General features: G+C 40.9%; 1 pseudogene; it reads left to right on the top strand.

The window, feature by feature from the left end:
- The first annotated feature begins 592 nt into the window (after nucleotides 1-592).
- LOC111948796 lies at nucleotides 593-8,652 on the top strand (annotated as a pseudogene).
- Nucleotides 8,653-11,831: the final 3,179 nt, after the last annotated feature.

The raw sequence follows: 11,831 nt of genomic DNA, 5'->3' as shown, positions 1-11,831 counted from the left end.
GGAAACCTTAATCATTCTGGCTGAATTGGTTACAGAAATCATACACACATCAGCAACTGATGTTCTGAAGGTTCTGATTCCAATGGTCCAGAAGAAAGTTTCTCCCCGTCAAAAGCTCCCATCCATAAAAACCGTGCTGGGAAATGGCCTCTCCAAAAGCATTGCTCTTGTCCTTGGATTAAAAACGAAAATTTGTAGAAAGACCAAGGAACTGACAGAAATGATTGAGCATGAAATTCAACAAAAGGTGAACAAGGCATTGAAGAAAGCACTGGAAATGTCCCAAACAGCGTCTCTTTATGTCTCTGGATGTGTGTCAAACCTTAAACGTCTTCGTCTCATGGTGAAAAACACTGGCAATCTTCTGCACAGCTTTTTACAGAGGGTAAGGATCACAAAGGACTGGACACACAGGAGTTCAACTGACTCAGATTTCACTGAGGAATCAGTTTACTCATTTCCAGACAGCTCTCAGGAGAAAAAAAATGATTTTCGTGAGGCTGTGGAGGGTGTGATCAAGATCCTCAGAAAGTGGACCAACTGTTCAGAAGATGCGTGTGTGGATCAGGCAATTGAGATCACCACTACCATAATGAATGACATGGAGGAAGAGTCCAGGACTTCCACCAGGGCTCAGCCCTGTGTCAGTGTAGTGATGGGCCTTGTCAAAGACTTTCTTGCCTCACACTCACCAGCAGATGATCCAAAGGAACGCTTTGCGGCATTTGCAAGGAAACTCTTCGACCAAATGTTGAGATACCTGAACGAAGAATTCAAATTCAAATGCCAGAAGTTCCTTTTGATGGAGGCATCCAAATCCCCTGGGACATTACCTGGACAATCCGAGCACACAGTGGAAGCCCAACAAAGAGAAGCTTGTGCACTGCTGGACTGGGAATTGATCCTAAATGACCTGCTCAGCTTTCTTGACGTGATCCAAGAAACAGAACCACATCTTCTGAACATGGAAACCGTCTCAAGCAAAGAGGGAATCTCACAGGTGTCACAAAATTTGGACAAGGCTCTGTTTGAGTACATGATGAAAAAATACGAACATCATCTTGACCAAACTGAGGAGTCCAAGTCAGAGGCAGTGAAGGTTCTCCAGTCCAACACCAGAGACGCCGTAAAAGAATTTATGCATGAGGTGTTGCTGTGGACAACAGAAGAGCTAACAAGTGACTTGTCTTCAAGTGATAAAGTCAAAAAAGTTCTGACAGACATTGAGGACCTCTTTAATGAGCTGCCACGGACAGCAGAGGACTCTAACAAGGAAGAGTCTTCAGAAGAATCATCTGATGGAGAAGATGATGATGACAGTGATGAATCATCCTTCTCATCTGATGATGACGATGATGATGAAGGTGATGAACCATCCCTCTTGTCTGATGAAGATAAGACAACAGTGAATACATCAAGTGGAGAACCTGTCTCTTCTAAATCAGCCAAAGCGTCATCACCCACAGATGAAACTTGGAACAACACGGTTTTGACAGGCTTCCTGGTCATGATTTTATCAAACCACCTTAAAGAGAAAAAGAAGAACTCTAAGGAGGCGGCTGAAATCAAGACCTTAATTGAAAGTCTGTCAGTCCAGGTGCTACCCAAAAAAGCATCTGAAATCTACAAAAGCCTTGTAGTACCTGAGACTCTGAACAACATAAAGACAGTTCTAATCACAGACCTCCAGGAAAAGTTTGGCAACTCAGAAAAGTTCCTTAAAGCTGCTTTGACATCACCTGACTCGGTTGTTGAAGTAGTTATGGTCTGTGTAAAGGAGCACCTGGGAATAAGGAAAGAACCCTGCAAGAAGAGTCGCTTCAGAAGAGGACTGTCTCGCTTTGCAACCTGCATGCGCAATCTATTTTGTCCATGCAGAGGTGTGGTCGAGAGCGATTCTTAGTCTTGTTAGTTAAACAAAAAAAATTGTAGGATTTAGTTACATTTGTTAGAACAAATGTAAATTTAGTTAAAATATTAGGATTTAGTTAAATTTGTAGGATTTAGGTTTATTTGTAGGATTTTGTTATAATTATAGGATGTGGTTAAAATTGTAATTAGAACAAGTGATTTAAAGGTCAAGGTCAATGCTGCCATAGCTAAAAAACTCAGCTCTTAAAACAATGCTGAATTCAGCCATGAGGGGTAATTACTCAGAATTAAGAAAACACACGTTCACAAATCTGGAAGCCCCAATTCAGTAACCAGGAATCTGAAAGAAAGAAAATGTTCATTCACTTATTGTAAATAAAGAACTTTGAAGTTTAATTTTAAAATGTAAAGAAATAAGTTTTCAGTCTTTAAAAAAATAAAATAAATAAATAAATTAAAAAAATTCCCCCTCCATGAACCACCACCTTACCGTGGTGGAGGGGTTTGAGGGCTCAGGTTCTCCTAGGAGCTAAGCTGTCATGGGCTAATACCCCTGGTGGGGTCTCCTATGGTAGACAGATCCTAGGAGAAGAGTCGGACTAAGAGCGGTTCTGAACTTCATTCATAGTTGGGTTCATCAAAGATCAGTTGTGTCACCCGGATTGGCGTCTCTGGGTCCCACCCTAGATGACCAGGAGGCCCTAGCTATGAAGGTCATGTACCCTTGAAGGGATCCATGAATATGGGCCCCCACCAGGGGCCCCAGGTATGAGAGGCATGCACCCCCAAATGACCCTCTGATTATCAGCCCCCACCAGGGGGCCTTGGAATGATGGGCCATGTTTTTGATGCGTTTGACTAACCACAGATGTAGTCACATGACCCAGGTAAGGGGGGCATCTGATATGGAAATCACAAGAACAAATCACTCAATGCAAAAACACATTACAGTTCACTATAACAAAATGAAAAGCAAAACAAGTAATTAAAAAGACATTGTAAAATAATGGGACAAAATTAAAATGAAATGTTTCAGAGAACAAAAGTAACAAAAAATCCAATGAAATGTCAAAAAACAAAACGCAATAAGAAACCAGAAAAGGTAGATACAATGGGACATCGCTGACTGGATGATAAGGACATTGGATTTTTGACATTTCAGTTTTTTCAAATGTGTCTTCAGTGTCCACATAGGCTACTATACTAAGCGTACACTGCTCTGCTTCATGCCAAATGACTCTCCGTTCAAATGACTTTCAGTTCAAATGACAGAAAAATGTGTAAATAGACTTATTTCCTGAAATTCATAACCAGGAAGCTTCTGGACCGCCCAGCGAGTTTTCTGAATTACAAATATGATCTAATTCAAACAGCATTTTCTTTCTGCCCCTGATTTACAACAATTTGAATAAAGAAATGCTCAGAAATGCAATTTTGATCTTAATTTTCTGATGTACTCCATCATGAGAAAATGCTTACAAAAAGTATGTTAAAAACACCCAAACCACCATTTTTTAGGTCGGGTCTAAAGGGCTCACATTCAGCAGTTATTTGGAGCCATATTTGTTTTATCCTCATTTTCAGTCCATCATAAACATAATAAATAGGCGGATATAAAGCTTTTGCTCTGACTTGAAGGGCCTCAGAGGAATTTTCCTGTACTACGATGCCGTAGGCCTTTTTCTGCCACTCTTGTTTGTCTTTCTGCGATCACTCCACAATTGTCTCTGAGGTTTTCAAGGTGCTGACAGACTTTTTATGGGGCTGAAGGGGTCCATGTAGGAGGCAATGAAAACAATAAAACCATTGTGTACGTTTTGATTGTTTCTCTGTTGTTTGTTTAGATGAATAAAAGGAGAGCAGCCTTTAAGATGGTTGATTTCAGTAAAGCCTCTTCAGACACTGCGGGAGCCAAACTGATGACACAGGGAAAGTCCAAAGTTTCTGCGCTGTGCAGACTTTTCAAAGACATTTTGTTTTGCATTTTCTCCAAAGGACTTTGACAGAGGGGAGCCAAGCATCAGCCAGCTTTTACGAAGAGATGGAGCCATTCAGATAAAGCCCGTCAAATCAGAGCTGCTGCATTCTACATTCGCCCAAAGTCTCCGTTTGTGAGCTTCACTCGTGTGAAATGTAGGAGCTGCTGTTTTTACCACAAGTAAGATTCTGTCCACATAGGATTATACGTTAATGTAAGTGGAATAAAACATTGATCCTCTTCATTAAAAAGTTGAAATCACGCAAATCCACAGCTACAGAAAATGATTTAATATTGTATCCACCCAGCTGGAACATCACTTGTAGCGGGGGGAGCAAGAGCCAAGCAACTATCTGGCTGAGTTGGAGAGCTGTCTGCGCCCCATACAACGCATGACCCGAACAGTCCCAGAGAGGGTGTGACAGACAAGCAGATCATGCAGTCTCCTTTCTGGCATTAAAGCCCATTTTTAGAGTACAACACACAAGCAGCGCACAACATGAGGGTCACTTCCCTTAACGGCGTTCCCCCTTATGGTACAGAATTTCAGATTCCTTATGAGTCTTAGTGGCCATAGGCGGGGCTGACCCTCAGGTCGCCACACTGCCCCCACCTAAGAGGGTTAAGGTTACCCCAACCCTCACAAAACTTGGAATTACCATACCCAAATAAACACAATCGACAAAACACATGAACACACCCACTGAACCAAGCAACAGTTAATGAACCGAGCTGGCTGCCTTCATGTCCGGGTCGGCCTTGCTGTTGAGTCACCAACACCTTGTCCACCATCGTCCTGCTCATCACCCACAGCGGTTGCAGAACTGTCCCTGTCTGTCTGTGCAGTAGGAGATAAAGCATGTTAGGGGCCAGCCTGTCCCTGTGGAGCACTACCCTCCGACCCCGACCCGGATCGCACATTTACATATTCTCCAATCAGAGCTGTGGTTGGCCGGCGATCCGGCTGCTACCGTCCTGTGGCCGTCCAATTTCGTAGTGACATCATCCCCGTCTGACAGACTGATGCTTGAAGGTCACCGTCTATATTCATGACCACAGAAACAATATATATATATTTTTTAATTAAGGGACGGCAGCTTATTTTGAAGATTCTGCCGGTGTGTCCCTATTGCATGGTGGCAGTTGTATTTATGACCATAGAATAAAGGGGCAAAACCCATCTCTTTCCATTACTTTAATTGCACTTGCAGTGGTTTACTACAAAAACAATTGAAAGCATCTTCTTTTTAACTACATAAATCCTTGGAAAGCTGCTGTATTAGGTTACAATAAGACGTACAGGTGAAGCCACAGTTTAAAAGGGAAGAGTAAGTTTCAAACATCTGTTAGCTGTCTTTTCTCTGCTCATCTTCTCTAAAGCCTCAAGGCTCCCTCCGGCAGACTGTGGATCGTCTGTGTGGGATGCAGGTCAGGCTGGGGTTCGGGGGGTACCTGTGCTGCCAGCACATGAGAGAATATCCAATTAGCACGGACAAAGACAATGTCTAAAACACTTCAAAAGAAAAGCAGGTTTAAGGGTTAAAGCTGGATGTCATAGCAGCTTTAAAGTGTATGAAAAGACTTTGGTAACAAAGCAAGCTTAGGACCGACTGATGCTACGGCTGATTTTAGCACAGATAGTGATGCTGTGCAGCTGTGATCTCCTTTTGTCTTTGAGCGAGTATGAAGTCATAAATTCTTCAATGAAGCTCGTTCTGAAATAAGTTTGAGATCTTAGTATTGGAGCAAGCTGGGAAACATTTAGAAGGAACAGAAGGAGAGTTGCTAATTAAATAGAGTGAAGGAGATTCACTTTTTAAATGTATGAAACCATTGAAATATGTGAGAAAAGAACAAAACACAGTCACCTTCAGCCTCAACAGATGTGTACAGTTTCTATAAAATGAAAAAAAAATTCATGGTCAGAGCTCAAACAGGTAGATCTGAAAAAAGACAGGTTACCAGAGTCAGAGAGAAACAGGTTCATCTATCTTAGGGAAATACTGAGACAATCTAACAGAGACAGAGTGAGTTCAGGCTGTAAATTAGAGCTTCTCACTGGTGTGGCTGAAGACACTGAAGACTTCAACCAGAACCAGCTGACGAGCTAAAAATACGGGGTCAAATCAGGATCGGCTTGACCCTTGTGCTATCTTAGATGACCTCCCCTTACATTGACGTATTCTCCCTACCATGACAAAGGTGGATAAAGGTGGAAAGATTTCATGTAATCCATGGACACCAGTGAAGATCACAAATCATTGAAGAAAAAAGGTTCAGAGCACTGTCTAGTGGGTCTAGATGACCCAACTCCCAATGTTAAAGTGCCTAGGATAGGACAAGGGTTAGACACACATTGTTAATGTAAAAGTACAGAATATAGACTAAAAAGTACAACTTATATACTTGAAAGTACAAATTGTTAAGTCAATGGTACACAATGGTACAATGGTACACAACGTTACCGTGTACACTACCGTGTGCACAACACGACTGTTGTGATTTTGGGCTATACAAATAAAATTGAATTGAATTGAATTGAACGTGAACTCAAAAATACATGTTGTAAACTTGAAAGTTCACATTGCGAACTTGAAAATGAACACTGTAAATTTAAAAGTACACGTTGTGAACTTAAAAGTACACGTTGTAAACTTAAAAGTACATATTGAAAACTTGAAAGGACACATTGTAAACCTTAAACTACAAGTTGAAAACTTGAAAGTACACATTGTAAACTTGACGGTAGACATTGTAAACTTGAAAGTTCACATTGTAAACTTGACAATACATGTTGTAAACTTGAAAGTTCACATTGTAAACTTGAAAGTACACATTGTAAACGTAAAAGTACACGTTGTAAACTTGAAAGTAGACGTTGTAAACTCGAAAGTACACATTGTAAACTTGACAGTATATGTTGTAAACTTGAAAATTCACATTGTAAACTTGAAAGTTCACATTGTGAACTTGAAAGTGCACACGGTAAACTTAAAAGTACACAATATAGTTTAAAAAGTACTTATTGTAATTTTGAAAGTACACCTTATAAACTCAAAAGTACACAATATAAACTTAAAAGTATGCATTCTCAACTCAAAGTACACATTGTCAGCTTAAGAGTACACATCGTAAGCTCAAAATTTACAAGTTGCAAACTTAAAAGAAACGTTGAAAAATATTAAGAGAAAAAACGATAAACCTAAAACTGTTACTACATGAAAAAAGTGATGCTGTTCCATTTTTGTTTTCTCTATTTTTTGCCTTGAGTCCTTTATCATTTATCTTTTTAGACTTTGTTTTGGGGGAGTGGGACTTTGAGCCCATTGGCTACTGGGACATGATTGACATTGGGTGATAAAGTTCATGACGTCATTTCTTCCCAAAGTTGGAGCTGTCTGTGTCCTCCTTCCACATCAGAGGAGAGATGGCATAGGCATGACTTCAAATTCTTTAATACTTTATTTTAAAAAAGTAAATTTCTTGCATTTTAAACAAATAAAGCAAGAATAAAACTAGCAGAGCAGATTGGAAGTTCTTTGTAAATGTAACTACGGTGGCCGAGAGGTGGAAAACACCTTTACATTTAAGATAACAACAAAGCTGGATTCTGACGAGACGATTGTGTCTTATGATGTAACTTCCCTCCTCACCTGCATTCCCACCACAGAGGCAGTGATTTCAGTGAGGAAGAGATTACTGCAGGACTCTAAGTTACAAGACAGAACAAATCTGACAACTGACCACATCTGCGAACTGCTGAAAGTGTGCCTCAACTCCACATATTTCCAATTCAGGGGAAACTTCTACAGGCAGAGGCACGGCTGTGCTATGGGCTCTCCAATCTCGCCCATTGTGGCCAATTTTTACATGGAAGAAGTCGTGAAGAAGTCGTGAGAAGAGCCCTGGACTCTTTCCCAGGTACTACTCCAAGCCACTGGTTCAGATATGTGGACGACACTTGGGTCAAGATCAAAATCCAGGAAGTGGAGGCTTTCACGGATCATATCAACGCAGTAGACAAGAACATGAAGTTCAACACGGAAGACACAAAGGAGAACACCCTAGCCTTTCTAGACTGTGCAGTGATCATTGGAGATGACATACAGCTCCAGGTTGAAGTGTACAGGAAGCCTACTCATACAGCACAAACTAGGCGTGATCAGGACATTACAACACAGAGCCCAGGAGGTGCCCACAAGCTCTGACGGAAAGAAGAAAGAAGAGCAACATAGCCGTCAAGCCCTCCGAACCTGTGGATATCCCAACTGGGCTTTCACCAGATCCCAACATACAAGAAAACAAGCCAGGAGGGAACAAGAGACGAAAGGGAACAGTATTTCAATTCCTAATATCATAGGCCTGTCTGAAAAACTAAAAAGGATTTTCAGACAACATAACATCCCAGTTAATCTCAAACCAGTTTATACTCTCAGACAGTAACTGGTTCATCCAAAGGATAAAATTCCTAGCTACAAACAGAGTAATGTTGTGTACTCTATCCACTGCAAAGAGAACTGCAAGGAACAGTATTTAGGAGAAACCAAACAACCTCTACACAAACGGCTTTACCAACATCGCAGAGCCAACCCTAGTGGACCTGAGTCTGCAGTGCACCTCCACCCGAAGTCCAAAAACCACTCGTTCGAGGACAGTGACGTCCGAATTCTAGCCAGAGAGAAAGAATGGTTTGAGCGAGGAGTGAAATGAATGTTGAGTGAATCGTAGTCTCAGGTTTGTTCTTCCATCCATCTACGGCAGTGTTCTGAAACCCAAACAAACCAAACCAGTTCCACCCTGGGTCGTCAACAGCTGAAAGAGATGACCAGTTTGGGGAGGGAGTCCCTGTCTCCCCAACCCCAGCTGAGGACAAAGAACTCATAACGACTCAAAACCATGTAGTCTAAGTAAACAATATCATCCAGTTTCAGGTCTGACCATCCCTATGAGCACATATAAACCAGCTCTTTTACCAGCTAATTCAGAATTGACAAAGCCTCTTGGATAAGAGGTGAAACGTCTTCTAACTTTAAAAACTAAGTCCAGATGACATCCCCTAAACCTACTACTATGATGGAATCAACCTGGATGAATGAGAGTCTTCATAGACATAAAAAACAGTAATAAATAACTTTATAAAATCATACACGATTGGTTTTATATTATGTCCTTTTATGTTAGAAGCCGTGTCTCCGCTTTCATTATTGTGTTTCTGGATTTGGTCAATTGTAACAGGGTTGTTTTTTGTGATTCGGTATTTGGTGGTTTGCACCTGGATTTGCTTTTGTGTTTCAGGACTCTGTAATTAGTTTCATGATTTGCTGTTGTGTTTCAGCATTTGTTCATTTGTACTGGGATTTGTTGTTGTAGTATCTTAAATGTAAGCGTGTCTTGCACCTCTTGGCCGCTGTATGTATCTCCCCAATCCTGATGGTGAGTCATGCAGCCCATGAGTTGGTCATTGTGCTTGCACTACATCTGCAGTTTCCTGCAGGTCTCACCTGTGTCTGGGCACGCTGACACACAGCTGTTGGCTGCACTTGCTGACAGACCGTGACAGTGGTCATTATCAGCTCCACTTCCATCTGAACGGCCGCTCCAGGTTATTATCTCCTGGAAGATCTGGCTTTTGGGTGGAATGAAAAAGTAATTTCCAACAAGAGAAAAAGCTGCAGAAAGGTTTAAATGTTCAATAGATGAGCAGCCAGAAGATGAATAGTTGCAATCTAAGCTATATAAGGCATGTTCTAGCTCTAATTCCCCAGACGATTGTCTGATTATTTCCTTTTTCTTAAACTAAACAGCTCCAAGATGGCCCATTTGAAATCTCGTAAAAGCACTTTGGAAATTTCAAGGAGATAAATTGAATCTGTTGAGGTCTAACCTAAATGTTTATGTCTATTTCAGCCAATAGTTTCTGTCTTTAAAAGCAAAACGACTCCAAGCTCAGACAACAAAACTCTGGTCAAATAAGAAATCACTGCAAAAACGTCTTTCTGTGGCAGAAACATCCCAAGAGGGCCTGGAATCTCAGCAGAGACGGATGTTATTTTCAATGAATGCATCATTTTCTTCTTTACCTCGTTTTCTTTCAGGCTTTGTTTTTTAATCACAAGTCTTCCTGACACCATCACATCATCCTTCAGTGATGCAGCAAACAGCCACGTCTTTGAGCTGCAACCTCCAAGGAAAAAAGCGGACGGTTCTTCTGCTGCACAGTTTTTTGGACGTGTTATAAGAGAGACGTTCTCCCCGCTGTCTGTCCATCACGCTCTCTGAAAAGGTGTAGTCCTGGATCAAAGGGACGCTGCTCTCTTCCCTGCTTTTGTCTTCCTGTTAAAGTCTTGATAGGAATTCAAACATGCTACTGGCTTTCTGTCTGTTTCATAAATATAAAACATCTTCAGCCTTTTAAAGAAAACATGTATTTTTTATAGCTGTTCTTCTATGTGTTTTGGTCCCGTAAACTCAGGAAGAGCAATAGTTTATTTTAATCGTTCACTACGATTTAAGACAGTTGTGTACCAGTATAATTTAAGACAGTTGTGTACAAGTACTATTTAGGACAGTTGTGTACAAGTACAAATAAGGATAGTTGTGTACCAGTACTATTTAACCCTTGTGCTATCTTAGATGACCTCCCCCCCCCCTTCCATTAACGTGTTCTCCCTACCATGACAAAGGTGGATAAAGGTGGAAAGATTTCATGTAATCCATGGACACCAGTGAAGATCACAAATCATTGAAGAACAAAGGTTCAGAGCACTGTCTAGTGGGTCTTGATGACCCAACTCCCAATGTTAAAGTGCCTAGGGTAGCACAAGGGTTAAGACAGTTGTGTAACAGTACTATGTAAAACAGTTGTGTACCGGTACACATTTCAAATTAAAGTGGTTCATAAAGACACTTGATATCAAGGAGATTTCGCTTTTTCAAAATTCAACTTAAATTTAAAATGGCCCATTGAAATGAATGGGATTGTGTGCTTGAATCAGATGAAGGCTGGATGGACTGACTTACCTGTAACCAGTCATATAGATGGCCAGCAGGTTTTTCTGTTTCCCTCTCTATGGAAACTGTAAACGGTGTACACTTATGCCTTTGTCCCAACATTGCTTACAGGTTGATGTGGGATGTCTGCAGGGAATAAAATGGTCAAACTTGTAGGTCGTAGACCGCTCTGAGCCGTACATGTGGTAGAGAATTTTTTGAGAAAATATTTAAGGGAGCAGCTTCATGGTGCAAACCTTTCTTTCACTCAGGTGGATTTTTGTTTATTCAGAGAGAAGGAAGCAGTTTGAGATGAGAACGTTTTTAATGATACAACCTCTGCTGCTATAACAGTTGGATTAAATTTTGTTCATATGAATATAGGGCAGTGAAAATAAAGACAGAGCAGAGAGGGTAGTGGGTGAGAATACAATTCAGAATCAGGAAAATATTGTGTATGATGCTATGAATCCAGGATTTGTTTAATTTGACTGCAGCTGAATGTTTTATCTGTAAGTTCTGTGGAAGTTAAGTTTTATTAGAAGTGTGTTCTTATGCCAAAAAATGTAAAACCTCTTGATCTTTAGTGTGAGTTTTCTGTTATAAACAGGCTCCTGATAACTGGATAGTTTCTGATTCATCTTTGCTTGTTACTATGTCTCTGATCAAAGGAGGAAGAAAGAAGGGAAATGAAAGTGAAGGCTGAGGTGGACCATCAAACCATACTCTTGACTTTAGCTGTTAATTAAGAAGACAGCAGCTTTTCAAACATAGGTACCACCGTTTAGCAGACACAGACATAAAGTGTGTTACCACTTTGCTCGAATGGTGTGAAAGCTCACCTGTACTCAGATCCAACAGGAAAACCAGCTCCTCTTCAGAACCAGGGAACCAGAGGTCCACTTCAGTACATTACCTTAAGAGTACTTAAAGTGTGTGAAAGCAGCAAACCCCTGGACTCCATTTTTGTGTTGTGATTTGATGTGATTTA

The sequence above is a fragment of the Oryzias latipes genome, chromosome 15 (assembly GCF_002234675.1).
Source record: "Oryzias latipes chromosome 15, ASM223467v1".
In the NCBI taxonomy this organism is placed as follows: Eukaryota; Metazoa; Chordata; class Actinopteri; order Beloniformes; family Adrianichthyidae; genus Oryzias; species Oryzias latipes.
This window is presented reverse-complemented; position numbering and strand designations above follow the sequence as displayed.